Source organism: Uloborus diversus, chromosome 8 (assembly GCF_026930045.1).
Source record: "Uloborus diversus isolate 005 chromosome 8, Udiv.v.3.1, whole genome shotgun sequence".
In the NCBI taxonomy this organism is placed as follows: Eukaryota; Metazoa; Arthropoda; class Arachnida; order Araneae; family Uloboridae; genus Uloborus; species Uloborus diversus.
Window position 1 is genome coordinate 56,150,095 of NC_072738.1, and position 17,248 is coordinate 56,167,342.

The 17,248-nt window shown below is 39.8% G+C and overlaps 25 non-coding genes across 25 annotated transcripts; all 25 read left to right on the forward strand.

Annotated features, from left to right (window-relative positions):
• Positions 1-88: 88 nt before the first annotated feature.
• Positions 89-159, forward strand: Trnag-ccc (transfer RNA glycine (anticodon CCC)). The gene has a single exon. It is a non-coding gene; the product is annotated as a tRNA-Gly (tRNA).
• Positions 160-272: 113 nt separating this feature from the next.
• On the forward strand, positions 273-343 carry Trnag-ccc (transfer RNA glycine (anticodon CCC)). The gene has a single exon. It is a non-coding gene; the product is annotated as a tRNA-Gly (tRNA).
• A 113-nt stretch (positions 344-456) lies between these two features.
• Trnag-ccc (transfer RNA glycine (anticodon CCC)) lies at positions 457-527 on the forward strand. Its single transcript has one exon. It is a non-coding gene; the product is annotated as a tRNA-Gly (tRNA).
• Positions 528-640: 113 nt separating this feature from the next.
• On the forward strand, positions 641-711 carry Trnag-ccc (transfer RNA glycine (anticodon CCC)). The gene has a single exon. It is a non-coding gene; the product is annotated as a tRNA-Gly (tRNA).
• A 113-nt stretch (positions 712-824) lies between these two features.
• On the forward strand, positions 825-895 carry Trnag-ccc (transfer RNA glycine (anticodon CCC)). The gene has a single exon. It is a non-coding gene; the product is annotated as a tRNA-Gly (tRNA).
• Positions 896-1,008: 113 nt separating this feature from the next.
• Positions 1,009-1,079, forward strand: Trnag-ccc (transfer RNA glycine (anticodon CCC)). The gene has a single exon. It is a non-coding gene; the product is annotated as a tRNA-Gly (tRNA).
• Positions 1,080-1,192: 113 nt separating this feature from the next.
• On the forward strand, positions 1,193-1,263 carry Trnag-ccc (transfer RNA glycine (anticodon CCC)). Its single transcript has one exon. It is a non-coding gene; the product is annotated as a tRNA-Gly (tRNA).
• Positions 1,264-1,376: 113 nt separating this feature from the next.
• Trnag-ccc (transfer RNA glycine (anticodon CCC)) lies at positions 1,377-1,447 on the forward strand. Its single transcript has one exon. It is a non-coding gene; the product is annotated as a tRNA-Gly (tRNA).
• A 113-nt stretch (positions 1,448-1,560) lies between these two features.
• On the forward strand, positions 1,561-1,631 carry Trnag-ccc (transfer RNA glycine (anticodon CCC)). Its single transcript has one exon. It is a non-coding gene; the product is annotated as a tRNA-Gly (tRNA).
• Positions 1,632-1,744: 113 nt separating this feature from the next.
• On the forward strand, positions 1,745-1,815 carry Trnag-ccc (transfer RNA glycine (anticodon CCC)). Its single transcript has one exon. It is a non-coding gene; the product is annotated as a tRNA-Gly (tRNA).
• A 113-nt stretch (positions 1,816-1,928) lies between these two features.
• Trnag-ccc (transfer RNA glycine (anticodon CCC)) lies at positions 1,929-1,999 on the forward strand. Its single transcript has one exon. It is a non-coding gene; the product is annotated as a tRNA-Gly (tRNA).
• Positions 2,000-2,296: 297 nt separating this feature from the next.
• Trnag-ccc (transfer RNA glycine (anticodon CCC)) lies at positions 2,297-2,367 on the forward strand. The gene has a single exon. It is a non-coding gene; the product is annotated as a tRNA-Gly (tRNA).
• A 113-nt stretch (positions 2,368-2,480) lies between these two features.
• On the forward strand, positions 2,481-2,551 carry Trnag-ccc (transfer RNA glycine (anticodon CCC)). The gene has a single exon. It is a non-coding gene; the product is annotated as a tRNA-Gly (tRNA).
• Positions 2,552-2,664: 113 nt separating this feature from the next.
• On the forward strand, positions 2,665-2,735 carry Trnag-ccc (transfer RNA glycine (anticodon CCC)). The gene has a single exon. It is a non-coding gene; the product is annotated as a tRNA-Gly (tRNA).
• Positions 2,736-2,848: 113 nt separating this feature from the next.
• Positions 2,849-2,919, forward strand: Trnag-ccc (transfer RNA glycine (anticodon CCC)). Its single transcript has one exon. It is a non-coding gene; the product is annotated as a tRNA-Gly (tRNA).
• Positions 2,920-3,032: 113 nt separating this feature from the next.
• Positions 3,033-3,103, forward strand: Trnag-ccc (transfer RNA glycine (anticodon CCC)). Its single transcript has one exon. It is a non-coding gene; the product is annotated as a tRNA-Gly (tRNA).
• Positions 3,104-3,216: 113 nt separating this feature from the next.
• On the forward strand, positions 3,217-3,287 carry Trnag-ccc (transfer RNA glycine (anticodon CCC)). Its single transcript has one exon. It is a non-coding gene; the product is annotated as a tRNA-Gly (tRNA).
• Positions 3,288-3,584: 297 nt separating this feature from the next.
• Trnag-ccc (transfer RNA glycine (anticodon CCC)) lies at positions 3,585-3,655 on the forward strand. The gene has a single exon. It is a non-coding gene; the product is annotated as a tRNA-Gly (tRNA).
• A 113-nt stretch (positions 3,656-3,768) lies between these two features.
• Positions 3,769-3,839, forward strand: Trnag-ccc (transfer RNA glycine (anticodon CCC)). The gene has a single exon. It is a non-coding gene; the product is annotated as a tRNA-Gly (tRNA).
• Positions 3,840-3,952: 113 nt separating this feature from the next.
• Positions 3,953-4,023, forward strand: Trnag-ccc (transfer RNA glycine (anticodon CCC)). The gene has a single exon. It is a non-coding gene; the product is annotated as a tRNA-Gly (tRNA).
• Positions 4,024-4,136: 113 nt separating this feature from the next.
• On the forward strand, positions 4,137-4,207 carry Trnag-ccc (transfer RNA glycine (anticodon CCC)). The gene has a single exon. It is a non-coding gene; the product is annotated as a tRNA-Gly (tRNA).
• A 113-nt stretch (positions 4,208-4,320) lies between these two features.
• Trnag-ccc (transfer RNA glycine (anticodon CCC)) lies at positions 4,321-4,391 on the forward strand. Its single transcript has one exon. It is a non-coding gene; the product is annotated as a tRNA-Gly (tRNA).
• A 481-nt stretch (positions 4,392-4,872) lies between these two features.
• Trnag-ccc (transfer RNA glycine (anticodon CCC)) lies at positions 4,873-4,943 on the forward strand. The gene has a single exon. It is a non-coding gene; the product is annotated as a tRNA-Gly (tRNA).
• Positions 4,944-5,056: 113 nt separating this feature from the next.
• On the forward strand, positions 5,057-5,127 carry Trnag-ccc (transfer RNA glycine (anticodon CCC)). The gene has a single exon. It is a non-coding gene; the product is annotated as a tRNA-Gly (tRNA).
• A 113-nt stretch (positions 5,128-5,240) lies between these two features.
• Positions 5,241-5,311, forward strand: Trnag-ccc (transfer RNA glycine (anticodon CCC)). The gene has a single exon. It is a non-coding gene; the product is annotated as a tRNA-Gly (tRNA).
• Positions 5,312-17,248: the final 11,937 nt, after the last annotated feature.

Below are 17,248 nucleotides of genomic sequence, written 5' to 3' on the forward strand. Positions count from 1 at the left end.
TGCTCGTTTTGATGCCCTATGCTCTTCGTTCTCATTTCTTCCCATCACGATTCTTTAAGAACAAAACCTTTAACAAACCGCTGACGTCGCATCGGTGGTTCAGTGGCAGAATGCTCGCCTCCCAAGCGGGCGACCCAGGTTCGATTCCCGGCTGATGCAGATTAGGTGATGCTTTATCAGATGATGCTCATTTTGATGCCCTATGCTCTTCGTTCTCATTTCTTCTGAACACGATTCTTTTAGAACAACGCCTTTAACAAACCGCTGACGTCGCATCGGTGGTTCAGTGGCAGAATGCTCGCCTCCCAAGCGGGCGCCCCGGGTTCGATTCCCGGCTGATGCAGATTAGGTGATTCCTTATCAGATGATGCTCGTTTTGATGCCCTATGCTCTTCCTTCTCATTTCTTCTGAATACGATTCTTTTAGAACAACGCCTTTAAAAAACCGCTGACGTCGCATCGGTGGTTCAGTGGCAGAATGCTCGCCTCCCAAGCGGGCGACCCGGGTTCGATTCCCGGCCGATGCAGATTAGGTGATGCTTTATCAGATGATGCTGATTTTGATGCCCTATGCTCTTCGTTCTCATTTCTTCTGAACACGATTCTTTTAGAACAACGCCTTTAACAAACCGCTGACGTCGCATCGGTGGTTCAGTGGCAGAATGCTCGCTTCCCAAGCGGGCGACCCAGGTTCGATTCCCGGCCGATGCAGATTAGGTGATGCTTCATCAGATGATGCTCATTTTGATGTCCTATGCTCTTCGTTCTCATTTCTTCTGAACACGATTCTTTTAGAACAACGCCTTTAACAAACCGCTGACGTCGCATCGGTGGTTCAGTGGCAGAATGCTCGCCTCCCAAGCGGGCGCCCCGGGTTCGATTCCCGGCTGATGCAGATTAGGTGATGCCTTATCAGATGATGCTCGTTTTGATGCCCTATGCTCTTCCTTCTCATTTCTTCTGAATACGATTCTTTTAGAACAACGCCTTTAAAAAACCGCTGACGTCGCATCGGTGGTTCAGTGGCAGAATGCTCGCCTCCCAAGCGGGCGACCCGGGTTCGATTCCCGGCCGATGCAGATTAGGTGATGCTTTATCAGATGATGCTGATTTTGATGCCCTATGCTCTCCGTTCTCATTTCTTCTGAACAAGATTCTTTTAGAACAACGCCTTTAACAAACCGCTGACGTCGCATCGGTGGTTCAGTGGCAGAATGCTCGCCTCCCAAGCGGGCGACCCAGGTTCGATTCCCGGCCGATGCAGATTAGGTGATGCTTTATCAGATGATGCTGATTTTGATGCCCTATGCTCTTCGTTCTCATTTCTTCTGAACACGATTCTTTTAGAACAACGCCTTTAACAAACCGCTGACGCCGCATCGGTGGTTCAGTGGCAGAATGCTCGCCTCCCAAGCGGGCGACCCGGGTTCGATTCCCGGCTGATGCAGATTAGGTGATGCTTTATCAGATGATGCTGATTTTGATGCCCTATGCTCTTCGTTCTCATTTCTTCTGAACACGATTCTTTTAGAACAACGCCTTTAACAAACCGCTGACGTCGCATCGGTGGTTCAGTGGCAGAATGGTCGCCTCCCAAGCGGGCGACCCGGGTTCGATTCTCGGCCGATGCAGATTAGGTGATGCTTTATCAGATGATGCTGATTTTGATGCCCTATGCTCTTCGTTCTCATTTCTTCTGAACAAGATTCTTTTAGAACAACGCCTTTAACAAACCGCTGACGTCGCATCGGTGGTTCAGTGGCAGAATGCTCGCCTCCCAAGCGGGCGACCCAGGTTCAATTCCCGGCCGATGCAGATTAGGTGATGCTTTATCAGATGATGCTCATTTTGATGCCCTATGCTCTTCGTTCTAATTTCTTCTGAACACGATTCTTTTAGAACAACGCCTTTAACAAACCGCTGACGTCGCATCGGTGGTTCAGTGGCAGAATGCTCGCCTCCCAAGCGGGCGACCCACGTTCGATTCCCGGCCGATGCAGATTAGGTGATGCTTTATCAGATGATGCTCATTTTGATGCCCTATGCTCTTCGTTCTCATTTCTTCTGAACACGATTCTTTTAGAACAACGCCTTTAACAAACCGCTGACGTCGCATCGGTGGTTCAGTGGCAGAATGCTCACCTCCCAAGCGGGCGACCCGGTTTCGGTTCACGGCCGATGCAGATTAGGTGATGCTTTATCAGATGATGCTCATTTTGATGCCCTCTACTCTTCGTTCTCATTTCTTCCCATCACGATTCTTTAAGAACAAAACCTTTAACAAACCGCTGACGTCGCATCGGTGGTTCAGTGGCAGAATGCTCGCCTCCCAAGCGGGCGACCCGGGTTCGATTCCCGGCCGATGCAGATTAGGTGATGCTTTATCAGATGATGCTCGTTTTGATGCCCTATGCTCTTCGTTCTCATTTCTTCTGAACACGATTCTTTTAGAACAACGCATTTAGCAAACCGCTGACGTCGCATCGGTGGTTCAGTGGCAGAATGCTCGCCTCCCAAGCGGGCGACCCGGATCCGATTCCCGGCTGATGCAGATTAGGTGATGCTTTATCAGATGATGCTGATTTTGATGCCCTATGCTCTTCGTTCTCATTTCTTCTGAACACGATTCTTTTAGAACAACGCCTTTAACAAACCGCTGACGTCGCATCGGTGGTTCAGTGGCAGAATGCTCGCCTCCCAAGCGGGCGACCCGGATCCGATTCCCGGCTGATGCAGATTAGGTGATGCTTTATCAGATGATGCTGATTTTGATGCCCTATGCTCTTCGTTCTCATTTCTTCTGAACACGATTCTTTTAGAACAACGCCTTTAACAAACCGCTGACGTCGCATCGGTGGTTCAGTGGCAGAATGCTCGCCTCCCAAGCGGGCGATCCGGATTCGATTCCCGGCCGATGCAGATTAGGTGATGCTTTATCAGATGATGCTGATTTTGATGCCCTATGCTCTTCGTTCTCATTTCTTCTGAACACGATTCTTTTAGAACAACGCCTTTAACAAACCGCTGACGTCGCATCGGTGGTTCAGTGGCAGAATGCTCGCCTCCCAAGCGGGCGACCCGGGTTCGATTCCCGGCTGATGCAGATTAGGTGATGCTTTATCAGATGATGCTGATTTTGATGCCCTATGCTCTTCGTTCTCATTTCTTCTGAACACGATTCTTTTAGAACAACGCCTTTAACAAACCGCTGACGTCGCATCGGTGGTTCAGTGGCAGAATGGTCGCCTCCCAAGCGGGCGACCCGGGTTCGATTCTCGGCCGATGCAGATTAGGTGATGCTTTATCAGATGATGCTGATTTTGATGCCCTATGCTCTTCGTTCTCATTTCTTCTGAACACGATTCTTTTAGAACAACGCCTTTAACAAACCGCTGACGTCGCATCGGTGGTTCAGTGGCAGAATGCTCACCTCCCAAGCGGGCGACCCGGTTTCGGTTCACGGCCGATGCAGATTAGGTGATGCTTTATCAGATGATGCTCATTTTGATGCCCTCTACTCTTCGTTCTCATTTCTTCCCATCACGATTCTTTAAGAACAAAACCTTTAACAAACCGCTGACGTCGCATCGGTGGTTCAGTGGCAGAATGCTCGCCTCCCAAGCGGGCGACCCGGGTTCGATTCCCGGCCGATGCAGATTAGGTGATGCTTTATCAGATGATGCTCGTTTTGATGCCCTATGCTCTTCCTTCTCATTTCTTCCCATCACGATTCTTTAAGAACAAAACCTTTAACAAACCGCTGACGTCGCATCGGTGGTTCAGTGGCAGAATGCTCGCCTCCCAAGCGGGCGACCCAGGTTCGATTCCCGGCTGATGCAGATTAGGTGATGCTTTATCAGATGATGCTCATTTTGATGCCCTATGCTCTTCGTTCTCATTTCTTCTGAACACGATTCTTTTAGAACAACGCCTTTAACAAACCGCTGACGTCGCATCGGTGGTTCAGTGGCAGAATTCTCACCTCCCAAGCGGGCGACCCGGGTTCGGTTCCCGGCCGATGCAGATTAGGTGGTGCTTTATCAGATGATGCTCATTTTGATGCCCTATGCTCTTCGTTCTCATTTCTTCTGAACACGATTCTTTTAGAACAAAGCCTTTAACAAACCGCTGACGTCGCATCGGTGGTTCAGTGGCAGAAAGCTCGCCTCCCAAGCGGGCGACCCGGGGTCGATTCCCGGCCGATGCAGATTAGGTGATGCTTGATCAGATGATTCTCAATTTGGTGCCCTATGCTCGTCGTTCTCATTTCTTCCCATCACGATTCTTTAAGAAAAACGCCTTTAACAAACCGCTGACGTCGCATCGGTGGTTCAGTGGCAGAATGCTCGCCTCCCAAGCGGGCGCCCCGGGTTCGATTCCCGGCCGATGCAGATTAGGTGATGCTTTATCAGATGATGCTCATTTTGATGCCCTATGCTCTTCGTTCTCATTTCTTCTGAGCACGATTCTTTTAGAACAAAGCCTTTAGCAAACCACTGACGTCGCATCGGTGGTTCAGCGGCAGAATGCTCGCTTCCCAAGCGGGCGACCCGGTTTCGGTTCACGGCCGATGCAGATTAGGTGATGCTTTATCAGATGATGCTCATTTTGATGCCCTATGCTCTTCGTTCTCATTTCTTCTGAACACGATTCTTTTAGAACAACGCCTTTAACAAACCGCTGACGTCGCATCGGTGGTTCAGTGGCAGAATGCTCACCTCCCAAGCGGGCGACCCGGTTTCGGTTCACGGCCGATGCAGATTAGGTGATGCTTTATCAGATGATGCTCATTTTGATGCCCTCTACTCTTCGTTCTCATTTCTTCCCATCACGATTCTTTAAGAACAAAACCTTTAACAAACCGCTGACGTCGCATCGGTGGTTCAGTGGCAGAATGCTCGCCTCCCAAGCGGGCGACCCGGGTTCGATTCCCGGCCGATGCAGATTAGGTGATGCTTTATCAGATGATGCTCGTTTTGATGCCCTATGCTCTTCGTTCTCATTTCTTCCCATCACGATTCTTTAAGAACAAAACCTTTAACAAACCGCTGACGTCGCATCGGTGGTTCAGTGGCAGAATGCTCGCCTCCCAAGCGGGCGACCCAGGTTCGATTCCCGGCTGATGCAGATTAGGTGATGCTTTATCAGATGATGCTCATTTTGATGCCCTATGCTCTTCGTTCTCATTTCTTCTGAACACGATTCTTTTAGAACAACGACTTTAACAAACCGCTGACGTCGCATCGGTGGTTCAGTGGCAGAATTCTCACCTCCCAAGCGGGCGACCCGGGTTCGGTTCCCGGCCGATGCAGATTAGGTGATGCTTTATCAGATGATGCTCATTTTGATGCCCTATGCTCTTCGTTCTCATTTCTTCTGAGCACGATTCTTTTAGAACAAAGCCTTTAACAAACCACTGACGTCGCATCGGTGGTTCAGCGGCAGAATGCTCGCTTACCAAGCGGGCGACCCGCGTTCGATTCCCTGCCGATGCAGTTTAGGTTGCGCTTTTTCAGATGCTGCTCATTTTGATGCCCTATACTCTTCGTTCTCATTTCTTCCGAACACGATTCTTTAAGAGCAAAGCCTTTAATAAACAGTTGACGTCGTTTACCATATATAATAGAGATGGACTAGGTTGCAGCGAGAAAATTCTAATTCGTCAAATGATGCCGTGAGTCGAAAAAAATTGAGAACCCCTAGTCTTGATGATCAAATATACCCGCTTATAGTCATGAAATATACCGCCAGCTCAGTCATTTCCAGTCGAAGACTGCAGTTTCGTGCTTATTAGCACTCATCAGCTCGGCATAGGAAAGTGAGTGAATGAAGTGATGAAATATACCGCGAGCTCAGTGAGCTGGCGATGTATTTCTGCTTTAGCCCAGCTTAATGGACCCCGGTAATTGACTGAATATACCATGCCTTGCCTTCAATCTTCGAGTTGAACTGAACCATTGCTTCGGTCACTCGTCTGGTCTGTGCTAATTCTATATTAGCTACCAGTTTGTTTGACACTCTTGGCTTCTTAAGAGGTTTTCCATCTCCAGCTCAGTCACTATGCCGGGCTGATGAGTGCTAATAAGCACGAAACTGCAGTCCTCGGCTGGAAATGACTGAGCTGGCGATGTATTTCTGCTTTAGCCCTCGCTAATGGGCGGTAATTTACTGCTTATAGTGGTTATTTCTTTCTTTTAAGATTTCTAAAAAGATAATGACTCACACTCAAAGGTTTAAAGCATGAAACGAGACTTAGAATGCCAAAAAGAAAGTCTTTTTCTGATTGCATCTTTGTTTGTTAACGTGTGTTTACGTAATTTCTTTTGTTGACAGATACAAATTTTAAGTAATACTTTTTGTCTACATAGTTTTTACTACACTGACTGCAGTGTACATTTAACAAAACTGTGCATTGCATAAGCATTTTGTATATTTTTAGCGAACAGTAAACAACATATAGTCAAGGAATTTTAGTTCCCCCACTGCAGAATATCTTCTACCATATATGTTGGCAAATGAATGAATAGATTTTTAGGGATGATTACTAAAGGTGGGCAATGTCGTTCTTTTTAACGATCCGTTCATCAGAGGATCGTTCATTCTTTTGATCCGTTCATTCAACTCGTTCATTTGAACGACTTCGTTCATTTAAAAAAAGTTGCAATACGTTAATCTCTCTGCGTGACATACTCACGTACATTCGATATGTTTCATTAGATCAGTAATATTCTTTGAAGGGAAGATAAATAAATTTTTCTAAAAGTAAGAAAATATCCCGATGAAAAATGAATCGAAAAACTTTATTCAGGTTTAGATGCATTAAGCAATTATAGTTCATTTTATAAAATTTTTCTCAGTTGCCGAATGGTAAGGTATGTTTTCCGTTCCAAAAACTGCAGGTTCCAATTCAGCATGTCAAGATTTTAAGTTATTCAATTTTTCCAGCTACAGCACTCGAGTGGGTTGAAAAAGTTGAAATTCTGCAGAGAACTTAGCCTTAGCGCGGAAAAATTGTGACTTCCTAACACTAATTGCTGTGCGAAATTTCGTGACTCTGCGATTAGGTTTTCTGCTCTGGCAAAAGACTTGAATTTTTGAGATTTTTAGAAAAACATCAAATAAAGAGAAAATTTATAAAATACTTGAAATTCCGCTGAACTTTAAGCCTGAGAGCGGTAATTTTTTTAACTTCCTAACATAAACTGCAGCGTAAAATTTCAAGCCTGTGAGTTAATTTTTTTCTGCTCTGGCAAGAGGACTGAATTTTCAGAATTTTATATAAAATTCCTTAAATACAAGTGACACTTATCAAAGTAGTTACATACCTAATGCTGCAATACTTCGAATTTTTAATCAAATCAACGGCATAAGACCAACCCTAGAACCAGGTGTTTACTTTCAGGGTTAGGGTGAAGGAGGTCAATGGCCCCCCCTTACTTAAAAAAATAAATAAAAAACATAAAAAAAATAAAAAAAAAACCTAACGTTTTTACATTTAAGAGCCATTGTCTGTAAGGATCAGGCAGGTTGTGATTGTTGATATTTTTAATTTTCTTTATTTTTTCAAATGTTGTTCCTTGTCATGAATGCAATGTTTGTGCAAAATATGAGCTTTGTCTGCCTTACCGTTTTTGGGAAATTAAATTTTTTAATTTAGGGGGCGTGGCACATTTTTGCGTGTTTTTCAAATTTGCATATTTCAAAGTTCTTATTGCTTTAAGCGCCCCTATAATGACATGGATTTTTAAATTCTATACCATTATATGGTCTTCCCACATACTATTACAGCTATCAAATCGGTGTCACTACGAGGGTGACGGTCACAAACTCCGTTTAAAAATGACCGAAAATGAATTTTTTTACTACATTCAATGCCAATTTTCTCAAAGCGCCTTTATGATGACACCAACGTTTTTACATAAATTCCTAGCTACACTTGCATACATCAAAAATATGTGTAAAAATTGGTGTCACTATAAGGGCGCCAGAAGATATTGGAACTTTTATGTGATGAATTTCACAAAAATGCAAATGTTTAAAATCGAACTACTACTCTCGCCCTCATAGCAGAGATCTGAAACTAATTAGGTTTGATAACAACCATGTTCGTCTAACATATGAACCGAAAAAAACGGTGTCACTCCTATTACTTTCAAAAATATAATCATTCGAAATTAGTATTTTATGGAGTTATTTAAAAAAAGACTTTTCTAATTCGAATGTCTTTTTTGCACGGTTTGTTTTAAACTTTAATATAAAATTACAGTAGTGACACCTAAAATAATATGTTTCTAATGCTTTTTATAAAAAAAAAAGCTTTATAAAAAGCATTAGAAACACTGTAAATCGATATAGGTACAGATGAACGTATTGTGTAATGTGCATTATAGGTTAATATAGTCGTACTAATATTCATATTTTTTCAACCATACTATTTTTTTATCTGTTATTTATATTAAAAATGCAATTATTTGCAACATAATGTCTTAAATAGTTATAAACATAATATATTATATAGCGAGCATTCAGAATCTGAAACATAATTTGAGGATGACGTAGACTAAAACAAAGAAAACATAAAAAATCAAATCACCCAATTTCAGAAAGACGGTCATCTCTTATTGATATCGGGTAATTTTGTAGCACTAAAGCTTGGGAAAACATGGTATCCTGGAGAAGTAGTAGAAGTCGACCATCAAAAAAAGTCATATCGCCCTTTGGGGGTGATTGCCCCCAGGTCGGGAACCATTATCTTAGGCAATTTTAGCATCATTTTTTATTTGTGATGAAATGAAATGTAATATAACGAATTTTTTAGTCTAACAAGGAGAGGTTACGGTCTCGGAAATTCAGATCGGGATGAGATTTGGTAGATTAGTAGTATCCTTTAAGGGTACTCTCAGGGTAAAGTAATAAAGCGCACTATCCATAAAATTCCGAGAAAAAAGCCTTTAAAGATTTGCGCGCAACTTATAAACTAGTAGAGATTGTTCGTAAACAAGCGCCTGGTGGTCATGTGGGCAGCGCTCTGGGGTTCCATGCGTCCGATCCGAGTTCAAATCCACTGCAAGTTTCGTTTTTGTTCATTTATAAAGTGACTGTTACAGCTTTGTGCAATTTGAATTGAAGATAATGCGAAATTTTTGAACACGTAAAGCACTTTAATAGAGAAAATGGAGATAAATTAAATCGATACAAGTTAAAATTTGAATTACAACGGCTACAAAATCACTGTAGAGCTTAATTTATAGATGATTTTTAACAATATAGTTGTTATTTCTATACATACACCAGAATTATATTTATCATAAAAACATGGAAAACAAAAACTGTTTTGACATCTCGCACAATTTATAAAGGAATATTGCTTACAGGAACAACTTCTTTGTAAAAGAGTCGTTGGAACATACTTCATTTACATTCAGGAAAATTTCTCTTTTGTCAGAAAGTTTAGAAGTATACCAGGCATCGAATCATTTTATCAAAAATTGGTGATGACAGTTGATGATGGATAATTGATTGTATTTTATGCAGTCTTCACGGGTATTCATTTCTCTATTATTTTCAACGAGATACGCGCAATTTTGTATACGTTTTATTAAATTCTTTACCTGTCTATAAAAATGGAAGCGAGAAATTGAACTTGATATGATTCTGATGCAATCAAATGATTTTCAGTAAGCAAGCTCTCGTAATAAACGACAGCATCTTTTAATCTCTGCTTCAACATTTCACTGTGCAATGAATTTTTATCCATTTTGTTAACAGATTTTATTCGTTTCAGGGTTACTTCAATAACCGACCATTTCGATTCACAATATTTAAAAAACTCAAATCCTTTTTCACGGTATAGAATTTTCCAGTCTAATATACAGCACAGACGATAAATAAATTTAATGATGAAAACAAACATGAACATTGCAGACGATAATTAGATGGAAAATAAAGAGTTGAATATTCAATGTAAAATACAGCAGACGACAAATTTACAAATAACAGAATCAAGGAGCAAAACCATTGCTCGATAAGTGTGGTTAGGGTTTTTAAAATTTGACTACCTGCTTATATGCAATAAAACAACATTCTTCTTACTCATCCACAAAGAAACTGATTATGCATTTATTGCAAAAATCATTTACTTCGTCAAAGTTTATAATATCTAAAAATGTGTAATCACTTGTTTGTGAGAATAGTAAATAGAAATTTAATGTACTATCACACATTAAAAATACATCATATTTTTTAAATTAAGTATTACCTTCAATTCAAACTGCAAAAAGCGGTAATAGTCACTTCATAAAATGAACAAAAAAGAAACTTGCAGTGGATTTGAACTCGGATCGGCCGCATGGAACCCCAGAGCGCTGCCCACATGACCACCGGGCGCTTGTTTACGAACAATCTCTACTAGTTTATAAGTTGCGCGTAAATCTTTAAAGGCTGTTTTCTCGGAATTTTATGGATAGTGCGCTTTATTATTTTACCCCGAGAGTACCCTTAAAGGATACTACTAATCTACCAAATCTCATCTCGATCTGAATTTCCGAGACCGTAACCTCTACTTGTTAGTATTTAAAATCGAACGAAACTGTGTGTTACTGAACCCTTCTCTGTTATTGGTAACCTTACCCTATTCAGAGCCGACGCCAGGGGGGTGGGTGGGGGGGGGGGGGTGCTACACCCTCCCAGTTTTTCAGAAGTGGGGCCGCCAATTTCATTTTTGCGATGCAAAAAACAAAGAAAAAGGGAAACTCTTCGTTGTTTAAAAATATATAATAATAATTATAACTAAACAATTAAAATAATAGTGACAAAAAGCATTTTTTCTGAAAATTTGAATAGAAAATGTCATTTTAAAATACAATTTAGGAATATTCATGAAACACTTTTATTAAGATTATCTATAGAAATATATTTCAAATAGAAAAAAAAAAAAAAAACAGTTAATGCAGAGAGAGATTAAAAGTATTGCAATGAATAGTCACACTAGAAGTTCTAAATGCTTGAATGTAAAAATCGTAAGCAAATAAAGTTTGATCAAGAGATGCAGGGGGCATATTTAAAATAAAATGAAGTTTAATAAAGACCTAAGGTATCGCAGAAAATTACCACATCCGTTCAAAATATTAAAAATTCTTTTTCTGGGGCTGCAGACTCATGTATTTCAAGGAAACAAAAATATTAGGCTGGAAGTTCACAATTTTACTATGGAAAATTCAAGCAAAAAATCGTTTTCGGCGAAGGAAAATTGAAAGAAAGTCTCGATACAATATTTTTATCAATAATTAAAATTTAGAATGAAGATAGGGATATAGCCAAACTGAGGGAAGAACGATGAACTCCAAACTTCTTTTTACGTCCCCAAAGCCAAAAAAAAAAGTCCCAAAGCGCAAAGGATATGAGTTTTTAAAATTTAGGTTTTAAAAAAATTCCAGGAAAGCGTTCTCAAACACCACCCCGGTCTAACGTCATTAAAGATGGCCTACTACACATGAGTATTTAGGACTGCAATATCGAAAAACCTTGAGAGTGCTCCCAACGTAACCCCCGATAAAAGCCCTCTCAATTACTCATTCATCATTATTCAAGATGGAATAAATTTCGCCTTTTGGACTTTAATTTTAAAAAACTTCCTGAGGTCTCCCGAACCCGTCCTCCTCCTAATATTCCCGAAGTTCCTTAAAAATTTCATTGTTAAGGCTTTAATTCAGAAATTTTTTTGGGGGAGATCTCTTAAACCCCCTACTATTCTAACAGTATTGAAAATTGCCCACGACTGCGTTTGCCCACGAAACTGAATTTCAATTTTGAAAATTTGCCAGGGGATGGATCCCGAATCTCTCCATCCATTAACATTACCAAAAATCTTCTAAAACTGCCTTTTCTACAGATAGAAAATTTTTCGAGAGAATGCTCCTCTCTCTCTCTCTCTCTAGCCAATACCATCGATAAACGTCTTAAATCCCGCTTTTAGTTCTTCAATTACGAAACATTTCTGTGCGTGAGCACCTTCAAAACTTCCCCTCCCCCTTTCAACGAAGGTTGACTTAAATTACGTTTTCGGAGCTTTATTTTCAAGAAACTGGCGGTGCACATTTTAACAAAAAAAAAAGCCTACAATCGCGTTTTTATGGCTTCAATTTCAAAAAATTTCGGGGGGATGGCCCCTGCATCTCTCTTTCCCTTAATATCACCATTCTTCGTCTAAAACTGCATTTTTCGAACTATAAATTTCAAATTTTTTCCGGGAGAGAACCCCCGGACCCCCCTTTACCTGTCACAATCAGAAGTAATTCACAATTGCGTGTTTGGAGTTTGAAATTTTGGAAAATATCGGGGGATAACCCCGAGTCTCTTCCTCCCTTAACATCACCATAGATCGTCTAAAACTGCGTTTTCCAATGACTATCTTGAAAAATTCTCGAGTGAGATCCCCCAGACCGCCTCTCTCTCCTGAACATAATCAATCATTACGTACAGTTCTGTTTTGGGAACTTAAATTTGGAAAAATTATCGGGAGAGGCTTTCCTGGACCTCTTCTCTCCTTCCTCAACAACTTGAAATACAGTCTAAAACTGCGTTTTTATATCTTCAATTTTGAAAAAATTCCAGGAGGTAACCCTCCGACACTCACTATTTCAGACTGAATATTATCCTTTAATATGACTATCCCTGCTAAACCAGAAGCGGAATCTTCTCTCTCTCTGAAAATTGGAATATGCGTTTGAAACAATTAAGGGGCCGCCAAATGCGTACACCCCCTCAGATTTTTGACCTAGCGACGGCCCTGACCCTATTGGGTATTTTAGAGTACTTTTTGGAGGCTTTAGGTTAACACCTTCCGCGACCTCCTTGTGCTTTTGATACATAACCAAAAGTAGATAAATGAATATGAAATTTTTTTTTTAAACAGGTTTGCACTGTATTCAGGGCTGCAGAGAGCCAAGACAGGCCCCTAGTCAGTTCTGTCTAGAAGTCAGTTCTGTCGGGGCGGGAAACCTCCCGCCCCGGGAAAAAAAAGAAGAAAAGAAGAAGAAAAGAAAAAGAAAGGAAGAAAAAGAAGGAGGAAGGAAAGAAAGAAAATCAAAACTGCTTACTAGAAAATAATTAACTCTATGAAAATGCCACAAGAGTAAATACCACCAGAGTAAATTTTACTTTATCTTTACGCTTCCGCTTATTCGGAGTTTTTTCACCCCTATTTTCTTTCTTCCTTTCTTTTTTTTTTTTGCGTCAGCATCGCCGAGCCCCTAGTTTCCGACTAGGCTGACGTGGCCTCTCGTCGGGTCTGACTGTATTATGCGTGATATTTCTAAATATAAAAACATTTTTTTCCCATCAGCTTTACTTAATCAGATTTCGCATATTTGAAACATGGGTTTTGCCATAATACAGCACTTTTAGCTAGTCGTATGAAGCCATATTTGTTGATTTTCCTAGCATTCAGATCTTGTGCTTACTCTTAAGTTCCTTGTTGAGTGGGGGGGGGGGGGGGGGGAGGGGAATAGCATAAAGCTGAAGAAGGTGAGATAAACATTCTGATTAAATCTATTCCAAATGCATCCACCATAAATGATGCAGAGGAAAAAAAAGTGGCTATCATTTGTCTTTGTGAAGAATTTTCGAGATATTTACCGAGTTCAAAACCAAACTGAACTAACTTAGAGTTGAGGGCAAAATTACCGACACCGATTCTCGGAATTAAATAGGGCTCGACCGATGGCATTTTTTGGCCGATGGGCCGATGCCGATTGTTGGCCGATTGTTCAAAGACGGCCGATGGCCGATGGCCGATTGTTTTCCTCCAAATGGCCGATTGCCGATGGCCGATGGCCGATGCCGTCGGCCGATGGCAAAAAAAAAAAAAAATCAAACAGAAATAAATTGATAAGATTATCAGGGATTTAAAGGATCGCTGATTCATTTCATTTTACTTTCTTTCTACGTATAAGGAATCGTATAATCACAAAAAAAAAAAAAAAATCAGATTTCGACCTAAACTTCTATTTTACGGTTTAAAGTTCACAAGTTTTTCCGGCATATTTGTACATGCATATGTATTTAAGAACATATAGATGACCGAAATATCAATTTTGAACGCCTCCTTAGTTAATTATCGTAAATTCTCTTGTGATGTCTTCATGCGCGTAAACTTGCGTCACTCAAAAACGTTATGAAATAGTAAGTTGAAAACACATATGTATGTAGTATGATCTAAAAGTTCAGGACAAATTGTATACATCCTCACCCTGCATAGTTCACATTACCGAAGCACATCTACAAAATAGTCACCTTGGACGACTATGCACTTCTGCCAACGTTCGTATAGCTTTTCGAAGCACTCCTGGAAGACATTTTACGCAACTTCCTGTAAGGCCTCTTGCGCTGCTGCTTTTAACTTCATCGTGGGGAAGAAGGCGACTTTCATGTTGAGGATGCACGGTTTGATTGGTCAATACTCTGATATGACAAACAAGTAAAATAACGTTTCGTTGAAGTTAGCTCCGTGGGACTTTTACCTGTTCTCAGCAAAAAAAAAAAAAAAAAAAAACATTTGCATGGACGCCGCTTTCTTCCGTCAGGTGAAGATAAAGCTGCAACTTAGAAGGTAGCGAAAAATGGCTTCCAGGAGTGATTCCAAAAGTTTTATGAACACTGGCAGAAGTACATAGTCCCTCAAGGTGACCTTTTAAAAGTGGATGTGTTTCGGTATGTGAACTATTCTGGGTAAGGTTCTATACAGCTTGTCCCCGAACTTTTGGATCGTACTACGTACAATATGTATAGGGTGTAGTTATGCTTTTCCTTCTTTGACTGCTGTATGATGAAAGAGCAGGAACAACAGCCAAAAAAAAAAAAAAGAAAAAAAAAAGAAAAGGAAGAAAAACAAAGAGACTGTTTAATAACCAATTGATTTGTTTTTTTTTTTTTTTTTTAATTGAACATATAACTAAGGTTTCAGTAATATTGTAATAATGTATGGATTTAGGTACACTAAAAATAGTTAAAAAAACATTAAACTATGTTGTTTAATCATTCAAAAAAAAAAGAATAAAACTATGAAACCGTCAACAAATTACGCAATTAAAGTGAAAAGATTGCACGTAGACATTTTTTAGTCATCAAATTAAGCAAAAAAGGTAACAGGTAAATTACAATATTAAATCATAATAGGAATATTTTTGTACTTATTTAAAATTTATGAAAAGAAAAGTTTGCATTTTTCATAAAAGCTATAACAGTGACATACATTTTGCTGAAAAAAGAAATAGTCATAAAAAGAGCGAGGTTCTTAAAACGCAGCTACAATAAACAAACTCAATATTTACACCAAGTTAATAACTGAATAAATATACTACTTGATCTGATGTTTGCACACATAATATTGAAAAATGTGATTGTTTAATCTTTTATGAAGCTTTACAAACAAGTTCAAATTAATTTTTAAATTTAAGAATAATTTTCTGAAATTTAAAAAAATGCATAATAGAAAATCCTTGAAACGTTTCTATAAAAACGAAAATAACTTATTCATTGATTTTATATAAATACATAAAAATATTTACTTACAACAGAAAAAACCTCGATCACTGTTAATCATGCAAAAAAGATGGGCATTACGAAATATAAGTGAAACAAGTATGACAAATACGCAAAATGACATTTCTTGACAAAAATAAATAATCGTTATAAATATTTTAAAAATGCTCGAAACGACAAGGGAGGGTTAAGGGGGAGGGGTCACCCTCTGATTTTGGAGTAACTCACACTTCGGCCCCAACTTCGGCCTCATTTTTTTAGTACAGAACCGCTACCACCAACGCCTCGGAAGAGTTTCTGAATCTACTTCAGCACTTCTGAAGAAAAAATTCAAATGTCCCTTTGATTTTCGAATTATGTCACCATTCAAAACGTATTTAATTAATTTCTTACATTAATGCTCTAAATTATTTCTAAACAATAAATTAAGTTTGAAAAAAAATCTCTAATTTTATGAATGGTGTTAATTTAAAGAGCTTAGAAGTATAACTAGAGTTTAATTTCAGAAATTGAGGGAGTGGGAGGAGGGGCGGAGTGTTCTCGGAAATTCAAAAAATAGTCGTAAAAAATAGAGTTCAAAATAATCATAAACATGGAGCAGAAAAAAATTTTAAAACTTGCACCCGAGTTTGTTTTGACGTGCAGTGGCAGATTTAAAATATACCAAATGTTGCAATTGCACGAGAGGCCCCATAACCATCGGGGCACCGTAGGAGTTACAAAAATGCTTATGATAAATGTTTCACAACTTCTGCGATAGAGAAATAGGGCCCCAAAATGTATTTCGACGGGCCCTACACTTGTAACTCCGCCGAAGCGATACAGAAAAGACTGCATTACTGTGATTCATATTACAAGTATTGAAAAATTAAAAATTACCCTCGGTTCAACAGGAATCTACCAAAATGACACAAAAACCGATTTCACTATCTCATATTTGTTTCCATGATCTCCAATTCGGCAAAAGATCACCAAATGATTGTCAGTCTGAGACGCTAGATTAGTTTTGCATTGAAATAAGTAATTAATAGCTACAAAAAGTGAGTAAACCGGCTTTTCAGAACACCCGATCGAAAACAAAAAAGGAAGTGCACAACTGGCATGTACGCACACCCCACATGCGAAAACTTAACCTTCTGCAGCTTACCATCTTAGAGACTTATGAGAGATATATACGTACATCCAGCTGCAAGAAACAACGCAAACTTGTTTGGTATCTGAATGCAGTAGTAAAAACTCTTTCAGGGGTGACTAAAATAGAAATTCATACTGAAATTTAAGTAAACAATTTTATATGAAAACAATAACTCTCTTTACTTTGTATTAAAAAGTAAAACAGCAAAGGTCCTTTTTTTTCAAAAACATCGGCCAATTCCATCGGCTTTTCGATGTTTTTTAAGGCCGATAGGCAGATGTTTCCTGCAAGTTAGCATCGGCCGCCGATGCCGATGCCGATGGCTAAATTGTTGAACCATCGGCGCCGATGCATCGGCCAAGCCGATGCATCGGTCGAGTCCTAGAATTAAATGCCTTCGAATCGCGATCCTTTATCCCAAAATAAGCAGGGCCGCAGAGAGTCAAGGCGGGCCCCTTGTCAGTTTTGTTACCGGGGTTCCCCCCTCCCTCTTAAAAAAAAACGAAAAGAAAAAGGAGAAGAAGAAAAAGAAAGAAAAGAAAAAAAAATTTCAAAATTGCTTACTGGAAAAAC